General features: G+C 42.6%; 1 protein-coding gene across 5 annotated transcripts in view; it reads right to left on the minus strand.

Annotated features, from left to right (window-relative positions):
• Window positions 1-15,188, minus strand: part of ST3GAL1 (ST3 beta-galactoside alpha-2,3-sialyltransferase 1) — a 73,300-nt gene that overhangs the window by 51,637 nt on the left and 6,475 nt on the right. For 2 of the 5 annotated variants that reach the window (XM_046919049.1, XM_046919052.1), the window contains exon 2: window positions 11,163-11,338. The exons of the other annotated variants lie outside the window; for them this stretch is intronic. The gene's annotated coding sequence lies outside the window, so the exon portion shown is untranslated. The remainder of the gene's footprint in view (window positions 1-11,162; window positions 11,339-15,188) is intronic. 5 annotated transcript variants of the gene reach the window in all.

Raw genomic sequence — 15,188 nt, forward strand, 5'->3', positions numbered from 1 at the left:
AAGAAGTTGCCGTGGGAGGTTGCTGTCCTCCAGCATGGGTGGAATCTGTCATTTCTGTCATTTTCAAAGACTATCATGAGAAGGCATCTCACCCAGGCTGCAAGATGAAGTATCTTAATCTGGAAACTACTGTGCTTTGCAGGATTATTTCCATGTAGCTGGAGGTAGGAAGCCCTCTCTAAACTCTAATTTCTTGGGTTAAAATGAGTTAAATGGGTTACAAATAGTTAAAATGCCCTTTAAATCATTAATTTGTAAATAAAGTTATTTCTGAGTGCATCTGCTTTCCATTTCTCATGATTTGAAATCTAAAATTAAAGCATTATTAGGGGACAAGGGTCAGCCAACTGGCTGGCAATGAACCCACCTGGAACAAAGTGATCTCAAAATAAACTTTTTTAATGAGAAGGATGGCGAAAAGCCAAGCAGAAGCTGCAGAGGATACCTCATTAAAGAAATTGATAAGCCTAAGTCGGGTCAATCTGTTTAAGTAACTCGATGGCTTCAGTCAGATAGGAATAGATCTGTTTAATTTGCCTCCAGCAAAGCAGCAGCGTGGAGGAGGAGCCGTGAGCTCGCCGTGAAAGTTGGATTTGCTCACTTAGAAGAGACATCTCACACAAAGCGAGCAGAGGTACCTGCAGGCAGGGAGCAAACCCATGGTGTGCAATGACACCGTGGGACCTCTCCTGTTCTGCCAGCCTGCACTGTGGGCATGGGGTCGGCTGAAAACAGCCGCCAGGCACACACGGAAAGTAATCTTCAACATGTGAGCAAGAGCGATTTTCTTTCGCACCTTTGCAGCCCTAGGAGAGGTTCAGCAGGAGCAAGTGAGTTGATACTCTGCTGGAACAAAAGCTCAAAATCTGGTTCTCATTTTCAAAGGCCAGCCCAGGGGCCTTGAACGGGAAAATAAATTCTTGCAATGAAGAAAGACCATGCTGTGAACTGAACAGCATTGCCTGGCTTCCATCAGGATGTCCTCTCTGTTTTCAGCCTGTGCCGATGGCAGGGTTATCACTGCTTCAGGACTTCCGTAATGCTGAGCACAGCACAGCCACCAGCATCCAGCCTGGGGACAGCCAGTAGCCAACAGCATCTTGCTAATGACTGCTGTGCACCGGGCAATGGATCGGCAGTCATTAGCAAAGTGCTGCTAAGCTGCGAGCCCTCCTTTGCAGGTAGAAGGGTGACCCCACTGATATATCCTGGGGGCTGATTTCCTCACTGAGCAGCAATCCAAAGTCTTTAAGTAATTGCATGGTTTGCTAATAGGTAAGTAAGAATTTTGCTGTTTTTAAAAAAGCCCAACACCGGTTTTATTAGACAGATCTCAGCAGCAACCCAATAGGAGGTTTTGTCAAGCTTGGACTTAATCTACCCTCAAAAATGATGTATAATGAATTATCATAATGATTAACAGCCAAACACAGCATAAATGGAGTCCCTGTCACCCAGGCTTCAACCAAACATTAAGCTTTATAATGTATGAGCATACATAGTAATGAATTAGCATGTCTCTCCCAGGCTTTTGCTCCTTGCAGGCATACTCAGAGGGGTTTGGTGCATGTCAGCAGTCCCAGACATTAAATACCCTCCAGACAGGCCTCAGAAATCATGAGGTTTTGCATTCTCTGAATAGAGCTTCTGATCTTAGCATTAGGAATTTCACCTCAAAGCTTCTCCTGCTGTAAGAAAGTCATTTTCACTTTGAAAAGTGAAGTGAAAGGTGAGGTTTTGCTGAAGCACCATAACGCCAACATGAATCTCCTCGGTACAGCAACAATCCACGAGTAGAAAACCTGCAGCTCCAAAGTCAAAGTGAAATCTGCTTATATGGAACGCAGTAGAATATATATTACCCAGAGAAAAGGCTTCAGCAGGGATATGGGGGTTCTGGACATCTTTGTCCTGCACCAGCATCGCCTGCCCTACCCAGGGCAGAAGGACCCCAAAACCCAAACTGCCTACACAAGTGCCATCCCCTATGGGATGAATGCAGGAGTGATACAGGTTAGCGGGGAGAGGAATTTTTTGGCTACTTGATTACTACAGATCATTAAGCTGTTCTCCTCTGGCTGGATTTGTTGTTGACGCAACTCAAGAAAGCACAAACGGCTGAGGAGGTGCCAAGCCTGTGCAGAGTGGTTACATCAAACAAAAAAAAAGTCACTGTAAAATCAGAAGGAAGCCATAGAAACTTGTTTTCTCTTATACCTGCAAAATGAAACCAACATCCCTTTTCTCTTAATGGAAAACTTGCAAATGCAGAGCTGAGGGGAATGCCACTCCTTGCATTACCCATACTGAAAGCAGATGTTCAAAAAATTTAACCTTGTCCCAAACTTCACTTCCTGCAGTTTCGTCTATTTTGATTCAGCTATTCCCTAGGGCCCTGCAGTTTCATTTCTAAATGGTAAAGCAACCAGAAGGGGGAAAACCTGAGGGATTCCCGAGAAGGCAGCTACAAGCAGCAGATGTTCACCAGGGCAGCGCGTGGAGGAATCGCATCGCATGAGCAAAGAGAGATGAGTGATGTGGATCTGCAGAGCCTGGGTTTGTCAAATGACTTTTTCAGGGCTTTGTGCCAGAAGGAAACAGAGATAATCTGCTAAAAGAACTGCCCATCAGCATGGAACTTCCAGATGCTTCTTGTCCTTGAGATTTCAGGGTGGGAAGGCTACATATAAGGGCAGGGGTTCAATGCAGTCATCAGCAGCAGGTTGGGAAAAAAGACAACGTATAAGACAATGTAAAAGCACAGCCACGGGCCAACTGCTCTGTGCTGGGAAGTCATCGCTCCCTGGGGTCTGGCACTGAGAAATGGCAGCAGCCAGCACACAGAAAGTCAGCCAAGTGCAAAGCCACACAGAGAGCAGCTCAGGGATGAGTGAAACCAGATCCTCATCAATGGCTGAGCACAAGCCTCAAGAATAAGGAAAGCACCCCTCTGAAGCAGAATTCAGAGCAACTCAAAATGCCAATGAACTTGATGTAAAAGCTATAGTTTTATTTAATAATTTAAAAAAGTAATAATCATGTAGTAATTTTGTTTGTTTTTCTGGATGCATCTGTATTTTCACAGTCCAAGGATACACCCATCCCTGTCATTCTAGACCTCAGAAGAACTGCTTGCAAATTAGTATTATTTTTACATACAGCTTTAAACAACCCAAATTAAGTAATTAAGCAAACAGCGCCTTCAGCAGACATTTGAGCTTTTTGTGGTCAGACTTTCCAGTTACATCATGTACTCTTTAGCCACGTCTTCTATTTCCTCCAAGTATTTCAGCATCTCATATGATTTTAGATTACATCATATCGAAGTCTGTAGCTGTCCATCTCATCACAAGCACTCCAAACGAGCTGAACACACAGAGGGACACAGAGTGAAGCTCTGAAGAGCAGAAGTGTGGTGCAGAATCCAAAATCTCAATGAGAATCATGTTTTCCCACCCCACGGCTGCATTTGCAAGCTAGTAGTCCTTTTACTTCTCTATAGATCAATCAATATTTTTAGCCTTATTTTTTTATGTATTTAGATAATAGCAGAGAGGAGAATCGACGTTTCACTACTAGAGAAATTTTCCCCCTGCATCCCTCTATCTCTTCCTGAGAAAAACCAATAAAAGTTTTTTTGCAGTGACAGTGAACAAGTGTAAGACCAACAGGGCTATCAAATTAAAGGCGAACATGTTATAATATCACTGGTGACTTGCATACACTGCAGAAGCATCCCACTGAGAAAAGAGCTCATGCATGCTCTGCTACAAAACATGACAAAAAAGCATCTAGACGGTGTGAACAAAGGGAGGCTGCCACAGAAATTACAAATGATCAGATGCTTTTGCAGAAGAAATTCCTTCCTCGGGTTATCAGCAGCAATTAGTGCTTCAGACAGTCAGCAGAAAGTTGTGAAAAGCCCTTTAAGACAGTAAAAAGGATCTCCTCCTCAACCTTTAGGAGACAGCAGCATGAGATTCAGTGCCTGACACACCACGTACACCGCTTTTCTGGCTTACTCAAACCTGGAGTGCAGCGTCAAGTTTCAGGGTCAGGCACTGACAAAGCAGCAACACCTCACTAGAGTTCAAATGTTGCTATGCTTTCACTTCAGTAAAAAAAAATGCTAACACATGGCCCCTGGCAGAGTGCCGACAGCATCTTTTCAAGTAGGGCGCGAGAAGAACTATACAATACTCGGGGAAGCTGATTTCTGATGTGGGAATCCTTGAAGAAGGCTTCCCTCTGCCTGGACCTCTCTGGTCTAAGAGTCCATTTTACAGGGGTGTGTCAGGCACTGGAAAGACAATGGCTGGGTAAATTTTCACCTGTGTCGTTCATCATAGCAGATGCACTTGGTGAGCTGCATCCCACAGTCTATGCAAAGTCCCAGGACAGGACAGCTAAACACTCTGTTCCAATAGTGTTCACCAGCAACACAGGGGTGATACAGCAGGAGCCCCGTTCCCTATGGCCATGTGTGTGCGTGGCCTGCTAGGCCTGGAGCAAGATGTGGAAGTGAAGGCCTACAAACCTGATTAAAGGCACTGAAACCACCTTCCCCAACATGGATACAATCACCACATCTTCTTCCCCATTCCTAAGCCTCCATTCAGGAAGAGACAGAGAAAACACTGTCCTAGGTTTCATCCAGGAAAAGTACTCTGATAGACTCCCTCCACTCTCTATTGCTGCACATCAAGTGAAATATGGGGCTTGGAGCCACAGTAATTGCAGTCTAACAGCACTTATTTTTCACCTCAAACTACTGAGTTCCCAGGGCAGCAGCAACTCCTCTGCATGTCAGGGTTTTCTGCTTGAAAGGCTGACACCTTCGCAGCAACTCTGGGCCAAGCAGACTTTAAACTATGATGCCACAGGGTGTTACTTTGCACCTGGACTGATCCATTCCCTCACCCAAGCATCTTTTACCAGTCCAGGGTCATCCTGGCTATATTTAACCTCTGCTTTCATAGGTTGGCAGCCAGCATTATCCCATTTTGAGACCTCCTCCATCCTCGTAGCCAAAGCAAATCCTGCAGGGCCACCAAATCCTGCTGAGGGCCCCTTGCTCTCATCACGCTGCCAACCACATGCTGTTACTTGCTACCATGGCTGCTACCCATCAAGAGCTATTAATAAGTCACATTCACTCTTCTCATTTAGTATAGTAAGGCTTATAGGGTTATAGCTTACAAAACCAAAATCATTTACATAAGACTTCCATACATTGCGAGCTTAGGTACTATAAATTACCCATCTACCTGTCTAAAGGGGGCATACTTATATTTTATAAATAGATGAATTTGCAACCAAGTAAGTATCAAGCTCTCTATTCCCCATCCAGAGCAGCGGAATCTCTAGAAACATTGTTCTGGCACATTTTAACATATCATCAATCATGTTTGCACAACATGGGATATGAAGAATCCTTAAAAAGAGAAAAAAAATAAACCATGGTGTTATTTGTGCTACCAGAGTCTTCTTACACTGCACATTCAAAGGTTCCCTGTATTTCTTCATTGCTTTAAATTTTTGGCATCTGTGACTTCTCCACCAAATAAAGTACCTGCATTTCAGCTCTTTAATAACAGATGACTAAGGATTTTCAGTACTTCAGAATGTAGACCCAGCCAGCTATGTTTCAAAAATGTTTAATGTGATAGCATATTTGAAAATGAGATAGAAAAGAAATATTAAAACCAGATAAGCTCTGAAAGAGATAGAAAGCAGTACCAGCCAATGGCTGGCAAAACCACACCAGACAAAGCTGAGTTTCCCAGATCACCTATGCAAATATCTTCAAGCCACTGTCCTATCTAAAAATCTATCCCATTTCACTTGTTCTAAAAATGATCAATGTCTCTATTTACCTAATCTCTACAAACTCTTTCAAGGGCTGGAGTCAGAGATTGTATCACAGGCTTCTGCTGGAACAAAGACAAAGCAAATGTTATCTTTTGTACCTGAGACTGCAGGTCACAAGTCTCCATCCCATGGCTATACAGCAGATAAGACACGCTCAGATCAACCCTGTCACTGAAACCAATCTTTTCAAAGCAGTGGCAATACCAGCACTGCAAGCAGAAGGGCCAAGTGTTGCCAGATTTTGTTGTAAAGCGCAGTCTGGGAGCAGAATGTGTTACAGATATATGCTGGGTATTTCACAAATAACGTATGTCAGCTAGCTAGAAGTGTTTTTCCTTTAGTCAAGGATGGGTAGCTGGATAATCTTCTCACCTGCTCTATCTTGTATAGAAGAAAACTGTACTCAGTTTGCCCAAATGTTCTATATATACTTGTATCTATTTTTCTTTCCATTATGTTAGAAGTTAGATGCTTCTATATTTCTTGTTTTAGTTTGGGACCTTTATCCCACAGATCTTGCTACTTCTTATTATTCCCATCTATGACATAGTTCACTTTTCCTTTGTTACCTGATACATTGTCACTGCATGGGAAAAGGGAAGGAGAAAGTAATGACACAAAGCAGAAGATTTACACTTAAAGTTTATTCTTCTTTTCCTGTTTGAGGCTGCTTCAAGCATGAATTCACTGCTGCTGTTTAAAAAAGAAACTCCCCAATTACCCCAGTGACTCAGCTTCTGTGGAAAGACTGCTGTCTGTCTGTCACGTGCCAGCACACCACACATCCATGCTTACAGCAAGAACTTCATTCCTGATCTGTAATCCTACATGGATTGCATGGCTTTGAAGGAATCACAATTAAAAAAAAGAAAAAAGAAAAACAACAACAAAAAAAGAGATTTTAAACTCATGCTTCTGTTCCAAATGGGCTCTTCCTGTAAGACTTAAATTCAAATACAAAAGCTGAGATTTTAAATGTGCACATACATTTTCAATCCAGCTCACACGATCATTAGCAGCATTAAATCAGGAAAGAATACACTATGAAACACAGTCATCTGGTACCACAAAAGTGTGCTGGCATTTCTAATGTTCTGAGAGGGGCTGGCATTCCAAGCCAGGAGATAGCAGAGCTTTTCAAGTTCTGCTCATTATTTGCTTTGCAGTGACACAGGAAACAGTGAGGGCTTTAATCTGTAAATAATCTTTCCCTCGTGGATCTGGAAAAGATCTACATGAAAAAAAAAAATGATTTTTTTTCCCCTCCATGAAATGCTTCATTAAAGAACTGCTCACTCAATAACAAGTCAGAGGAGATTAAAAAAAGAAATGGTTTTGTACAAAGCAAGAACTTCTGCACCTCTTTCTTCTTATGCTATAAACAGCTTGCTTGAGTTGCAGGAGATTGGGCTTTGCATAAGAATGCTTCACAGAAGGAGAGGGAAAAACAATTCCTAAACACTAGGGAGGAATTAAGAGGAAAAATGTGCAAGATAGCCAGATGAGCAGCTAAGTGCTCTGACGCCTTGATCTCGCACATCAAATAGAATACATCTGCTTCCCTTCTCCTACAAGTGCCCTCCCCAACAGGGAACAGATACTCGACACCAGACTGAAGCCTTCTTAAGGATTTTTTTCTTTGCTATTTCTCCCTCCACCTGCTGCTCCCTGCATCACCTAACAGATCGGGTACAGGGCAGTCCTTCAGATTTGAGTCTTAATGCTGTACATCAGGATGATTGATTGGACCTCAGCAAAACGACTGTGTAATGATAATTTCAGAGAGAGGGAGGATTAATTTGGGTGTGATGCTGCAAATCAATCTCCATTTCAGAGTAATTAACTCAAGCCGCTTCAAGAGCTGCAATACAGCCAGCACTGCTGCAGGTACCCACTAAGAGCTGTAGAACCCAAGAGGCACCCATGTGTCCCATATCTCTCTCATGGATATCACTGGTGTCCAGAAAAAGCTGGAGAAAGAACAAAGAGAGTATGGCAGATGCACTTGGTCTCTGGGTTATGAGACATGAACCTCTGAGTTAGTGACAATGCCACTCTGGTGAGGCTCTAGAACAGGCTGCCCAAGGAAGAGGTGGAATCACCATCCCTGGAGGTGTTCAGCATGTGTTCAGTGGGCATGGTGGGACGGGTCAACAGTTGGACTAGATGAACTTCGAGGTCTTTCCAACCTTAACAATTCTATGATCAACCCAAAGCTCTAACAATTTCTTTTCAGCTCTGCAACCACTTCCGTGATGAGAAGTCAAGTGCCAACCTTTTTTAAATTAAATGTAGAATCCCTGTATTTCTACACATGTAACCTAAAATAGCAACCACTCAGGTATCCCACAGCAATGCAAGCTATGGGTTCTGTAACTAAAAAAGAAAAAACACGGTGAAATCCTGGCCATAGCGAATTTGGTAAAGCTACAGACTGAAGCAGCAACTCAATAGTCTGATTTGTTGTGGCTGGTTTTATTAAGGGTACTGGAAGATACATCGATGATTCTGACTTAATGGTTAAGAGCAGCAAATCAATAGTTTGGGCCAAATTATGTTCCTATTTTAGTTCATTTAGATCTATGAAAATGAACTGAATTACTCAAGATCTTCATATATACGTAATAAAGCTGGTTCATTTTTGGCATCGTGGTCTGCGGGTACTCATTACAGAAGCCAAACCACAGGCTCGCTCCAGATGGCTTGTCTCTACAACACAGCATGCATCCAAGGCACTTTACAAACTAATCACCTACTGATCATATCCTTTCAATTAAAAATTACTCAATATTTCCAAGTGCTGTCATCCATTTTAGAAATATCAGAAAATTATGAGGTGCTCGGCCAATAAAAAGCAGCTTTTTCTACGTTATAAAATTGTCAGCTAAACAACATTACCCAGTTGGGTAAAGCAGCGGAGTTCGTACGTGGCACAGGCTGCATTTGCAAGTTTCTCCACCCCTACATCTGCTGTAATGTCAGCCTTAGCAGGACCATCTGAGAGCAGAGAAACTGGGAAAAAATGTCTCTTACTCTACGGAGGAGATACAGGTGAAGAGAATCATGGAATGGCTTGGGATGGAAAGGACCTTAACGTCCATCCAGTTCCAACCCCTGCCGTGGGCTGGTTGCCACCCACCAGCTCAGGCTGCCCAAGGCCCCATCCAACCTAGCCTAGAATTGTCTCCAAGGATGGGGCACCCACAGCTTGTCAGGGCAGCCTATGCCAGCACCTCAGCACCCTCTGAGTAAAGAATATCTTCCTAATATCTAACCTAAATCTCCCTTCTTTTAGTTTAAAATCATTCCCCCTTGTCCACAGAAACTTAATTCAATCAAAGGGCTAGAGCTCCAAAAGAAAGTCCAGCTTCTCCTGGCTCTCAGTTCAGAACAGCAGGCAACAAAGGTAAATTATGACTGACAAACAGCAGACTTCTGTACTCACTGCAAAGAAAATTAAGAGTATTCTCCAGCCAAATGGCTGTGCGTATCAAATTTAGTTTATTACGTCATGGCACATACTTAATGCCATAGCCACACACAGTCATGCTTTCAGTCAGGAGCATATGTTTGTACAGGATAAGTGATTCCACACAAGCAAAATCTTCCTGTACCGTGCCTTTTGGACAGGTATCCCAGAAATGTATTTTTCCACTATGCTGGGTGAATTACAGGCTGTAGATATCATCTGGTCCATAAACACATGACTCTCTATGGTCATCTAAGCAATTCCACATCTTCTGAGAGTCATTTACCACCTTGTCGCAAAGACAGTAATCAGGACATGTGATTCAGCCACCTATGCCACCCATGCTTTTAGTGTTTAGAAATATTAATAACTCTGATTGCTCTGTAGTACTGCTGTAGTTTAAAGCTTGGAGCACCTCAAACAGTCACGGCAACGAAACAGTTCTCAGGAAAACAAAGTTGGCAACAGAACACAACAAGAAAATTTTCAGAAGAAATAGAGACATTGTATGAGGCCACTCATCTTGTTTCCTGACATTATATGGCTGTATTTATGCAGTTCAAACACTGTGTATAAGTGTAGCACTACAGTAAAATCGTTCCTTACAGCAAAGACAAATGTGACTTGTTCATTTGGAAATATGCAAGGGTATATAAGGTATTAGTGTCCCTAGGAAAAGCTGTATTCCAATTTCCTTTCATGACAATACAAACAGGTATGACATAAACACAGCCTTCAAAAGGAATACATAGTCAATCCAAGTGTAAACAGAAAGTGTATCTGCTGGAAGCTGTGAATACACAAAGGTGACCTGAGCCTTCCTACCCAGAGTCGCCTTTGGTACTTGTCTTGGTGAACTTGTGCTAAGAAGATGAATTCTCTCCACAGCAACCAGGCATGCTATGACCTTTATTCCACAACCCCCATATTTTCAGCTAACAGCTTCCTTCCCCTCTTGGTTGAAGACCTTTTCTTCCAGATGTTTCTTGTAACCACAGACCTAGTGCAATAGCTTATTTTTGCTTCACTGCTAGCAACTACAGTCACTTCAGGTCATTAACAAGACTTGTCTGGCTGAGAAGCTTCTAGAATTGCAAAGAAGTATTCATTTAATATCCTCAGACGGAAGGAACTATGCAAATAAAGAGCACTGTGATGTACCAAAGATGGTCCTCTGATTACCATCTCTTGCTAGTCCAACAGAAGTAAATGGGTTCTAGACAGAGTTTTTACAACAGTTTCCTGGATAAAGATCCAAACCCCCTTCCTGGATAAAGAGACAAACCCTGCTAAACAAGCTATATTCCACTTAGCTTGACAAATTTAAAACAATTAACTTGTGGGGAGCCAAGCTGCTCCTTCCCTATTCACTGGTCAGCTGCTTAGAGACAATGTCTGAAGTACAGAGGCTTCCAGGCCAGATTCTGATGTTGTTCAGCATGGTGTAAATCAGGTTTAATCCCTTTAGAGATTAGTAAAAGGAAGATCAGGTTCAGGCTCGCAGAGTTAAGTACAAACCATGTGCTGGGCTTATTCTAATTCTTCTATGCACAAAGAAATTCTCCTTCTGCACGTTCCCCTCCATTCTGCCTAACTGAGGTTCAGAAGTGCTGCTAACACCAAACAGAAGACATTCATTATTGCAAAATACTTCTGCCTGTAGATTTATTAAGTAAGCCTTGCACTTAAAAAAAAAATAGTAAAATTAAGAAGGTAAATTACACAGGAAGAGCAGCATTTTATTTAAGATCCCTCCTGACCCCTGAACCATGACATGAACGGCAGTAACCATCTTTTAAAAGAAACCAACACAATTAATTACCTTGACTTACAGTATCTGTCCCTGGTTCCAGGCATATATCAAAGGAAAACATAAGAGGAGTTTTGGCCAGATGCATGTAACTTCTTTACAAAGCATCTCAACAGGTATTCCAGTGCTGATATGAATGAATGCAGGGCTACCTGAGAGTCATTCCCCTTTTGCCTTCTCCTTTGAAGCTTCAGGAAACAACAACAAACAACACATCAGTAAGTCACTGTCTTGATAAAACTGCATCCCTGTACCACTGTATCAGAAGTATACAAGTTCTGCCATTCACGACTGTGCTAATGCACCAGTCTGAGTGTGCACATTGGGAAACCTGGCATAAGAGACTAAGGCATAAGTCCCTTTCCTATTTAGATCAAGCTGCAAGAAATGAGGAACTGTAAGGGCTGTGAAGTTACCTGCTGAGGACAGCATGAGCCTACATAAATACTATTCTCATTTGATGTGGAGTAGTTCAGTCTCTCTGCCGTGATGCTTACTGTGCTTATGCCTCCTAAAATAGCCTGCTGAGCAGCCTGACTGGTAGACACCTTTAATTCTGGATGCCAAGTGTGTCAAGGAGAACCAATTCTTTACTCTCTAATTCTTCCAACATCCAAGCTGCTTTCTGCAGGTTCCTGTGGCATGCCATAAAGTTCACTTATCAGGTTTGAAATCTTTTACCATGCACTGTTTGCAAGGATCTAGTGGCCTTCAAGGCAAACTTAACAATCTCACATCCCAACTATTTTGGGCTGGAAGTTGAATTTCAATAGGAGCTATAAGTAGAGTACCAAGGACTGTCACCTCAAGACAAGAACTTCTTTTGGAAAGAGGTGGAAGTCTCATGAGGTTACTTTGCAAGAAAGGAAATTTTATCTTTTCTTACCTCTAACCACACTCTTGGACAGTGATGGCAGATAGGTCTAGGAAAATAACTCTGCTAGACACACTGAAAACAGTCCAGTTGGAACTGGATAAGGAAATCAGCATCAATGAGCCCGCTCAAAAAAGTGCCATGTGTTCCAGAGATTATGAGAACTGAGATGCTTTGCAAGTCTCATTAAGCAGATGAGACTTTCAGCAATCGATTCTAACACATGTGCTGAGCAATAGCCCTGTGCTGACTCAGAGAGAAGCATCCTACCCACTCTGTCTCCTTAACACATTTCAGGCTCAAAAGAATACCCAGGTAATGAGCAGATCAAGCCTTAATGAGCTCATTAGATATGACAAGTCTATACTCAAGGTTACTGTGCACAACCCTATTCTCCCTTGGAGAAGGAGGTGAAATCGTCATGCAGCATTTGTGATGGAAGAGAGGATTAAAAACCAAAAGCAGAAGTTGTTACTAGAAGCAGAAGCACCTTAATTTCTTTGGAAGTCAATATTGTCAGTTCCAGCCAAAGCAGTGCTGCCACGCACCTGCTCAGGAGCAGCAATCAGCTCAGAAGAAAGCACGGCAGCTCAAGGGGAGATCAGAAAGATTGATTTTGATAGCTGTAAAAAAGCAAGAGGGTTTTTAATATTCAGAAAAGCGTCAGTGCCCTAATAACAGAATTTCCATCTCTAAGAGTTACACTTGTCAAGTAACACCGGATTAGACACAAGAATATATAAAAAGGGATCCTGACTTTGACAAATTTGAAGCAGCTCCTTTGGTAGAGGTGAGGAGGTCAGAGGGTGATGCTGTTCAAAAATATGCAAATCTCACCTGCTTCTACCCTTGACGTGACCCTCAGGCACTGATGCCTGAATGTAAAACCTCATAATTCAACTGAGACAGATGTCACTGGCACAGGAATAGGCAGTAGAAGTTTCAATACCACACCTCACCCTGTCCTGAAAAGCCTGTTGCTTTCTTCTGAAACAGAAAAGATTTGCACTCCACCCTGGTAATACAACCCTTAACGCATGCATTTATGCCAAGCAAATCTGAAGCATGTACAGGAAGTTCAAGGAGGAGCTGGGATGGGGTCTCTCGTTCTGCCTCTGGTCTATTCCCTGAGGATACATACACCCCAATGCCTCCTGCATGTAAGCATCACAGCCAGCACACTTCTAAGCAAGACAGTAATGGCACAAAACTTTGCTATCAGAAGACAGTCAGAGTCCCAGTGTTAATTTCCACATTCAGAGACATGCCGAAATCATGGTTAGTGGCTCCACAGGAACAACCGTGGGGCAGACTGACCTCAAAGAAATGCAGTTTTCCAAAGAGAAGCTCTACTGCATTTTTTTTTTCATAAAAAGCAGAAAATCCCTTAGTTTCAGTGTGGCAAGATAAATTAGGGAGCTGACATTTTGAGCAAAGCCTCATTAAGAAACTCACACATACACAAGAGAAGAAAGCTGGGACGTTCACATCCCTGATGGCTCGCCTAACGAGGATCCAAGGTTTGCTCCCTGCTGCTCTAACTTCTAACTCTTAGTCAGGCTCATTCCCACAAGAGGACCATCCTTCTCCCCAAAATAACAACTTTAAATCGAGCAAACATGAGACTTGATAGGACTGTTTGTCAATTAACGCAATGGCAGTCCCCACATGCAGGACAAAGGGCTACTGTCTAGACTAGGGGAGAGGGAAACTCTTCTCCAAGAAACAACAGAGGCAGTGACCGCACTGAGCACTTCTGGCTTCATTTGGGAATATTTTTGCCTAACAAAGCATTCTTCACCCACTGTTTTTAGGGCTATAGGTAAAGGATAAGTATGCCCTCTTTTTAAGCAAGCTGAAGCAAAGACACAACTAATGAGCCCCTCTTCTATTCCAACAGCAGGACAGAGGAAGAAAAGAGCATCCTATTCTCCTGTCTGTGCAAAACAGGCATCCCCTTCCAAACAAGCTGAATGGTAATTGCAGCCTATCGATTCTTTTCCATCCAAACCTCCAGTTTTTCCCCTATTAAAAAAAATCCCAAAATGAATCACACTTACATAGCTGCTTACTCAGCCAATATTTACACTCAACCCAGTATTGACAGGAGACTCCTGAGATGCAGAAAGGTAACTTATTCAAAACTCCTTTGTTTCCGTGCTATCAGCAAATGTTTTAACAAATTCTGCTGTTACTGTATACTGTCTTGTATTTTTCAACAGCCAGCATCCATCTGGCTGGGTGGAGAGGAACCTGATGAGGTTCAACAAAGCAAGCAGAGTCCTGCATCAGGGAAGGGCAGGGGATAACCTGCTGGAGAGAAGCTCTGCAGAGGAGGACCTGGGTGTTCTGGTGGACAACAGGTCTGTTCAGCCTGGAGAAAACTAAGAGGGGATCTGATCAATGTTTATCAATATCTAAGGTGTAGGAGGCAATTGGATGAGGCCAGACTCTTTTCAGTAGTGTGCAGCGACAGGAAAAGGAGCAGCAGCCAAAAACTGGAACACTGGAAGTTCCACACAGATTTACAGATATGAACTTCTTTAAATGAAAGGTGACAGAGCACTGGAATAGGTTGTTCAGTGAGGTTGTGGAGATCTTCAAGACCCATCTGGACACCTACCTGTGCAACTTGCTATAGGAAACCTGCTTTAGCAGAGGGATTGGACTCAATGATCACTAGAGGTCCCTTCCAACCCCTGCAATTCTGGGATTCTGTGACCTCCTGCTCCTTTACTTCTTTAGAGGCAGGCTCAACTGGGCACCTACATTCAACCCATGATGGTGTGGTTTAACTGTGAATAGAGAAGAAATATTTCAGTAGGAGGGGGGACTGCAAAGATCAAGCTCAAAAGAATGACCATTTCAGGGCTAACCAGGAGTTAAAGTGTATTACTGAGGGCATTACCCAATTATATACTGAACAGTGATAGGCATGGAGAATGGACCACCTTGCTAGGAAGCTTGTTCCAGTGTTTGACCCTCACCATAAGGAAATACATTTCCTAACACCTAGTCTGAATTGTGAACATTATGTTAAAATCACGGTAACATTTGGAAAGCTTATATATATTGATCATAACTTTTTTTTTCCTAAGAACTTCTGTGGTTTTTAAGGATCATGAGAAAAATAGAATACAGTGTATTTTTGAATCATATTTGTT

The sequence above is a fragment of the Gallus gallus genome, chromosome 2 (assembly GCF_016699485.2).
Source record: "Gallus gallus isolate bGalGal1 chromosome 2, bGalGal1.mat.broiler.GRCg7b, whole genome shotgun sequence".
Classification (NCBI taxonomy): Eukaryota; Metazoa; Chordata; class Aves; order Galliformes; family Phasianidae; genus Gallus; species Gallus gallus.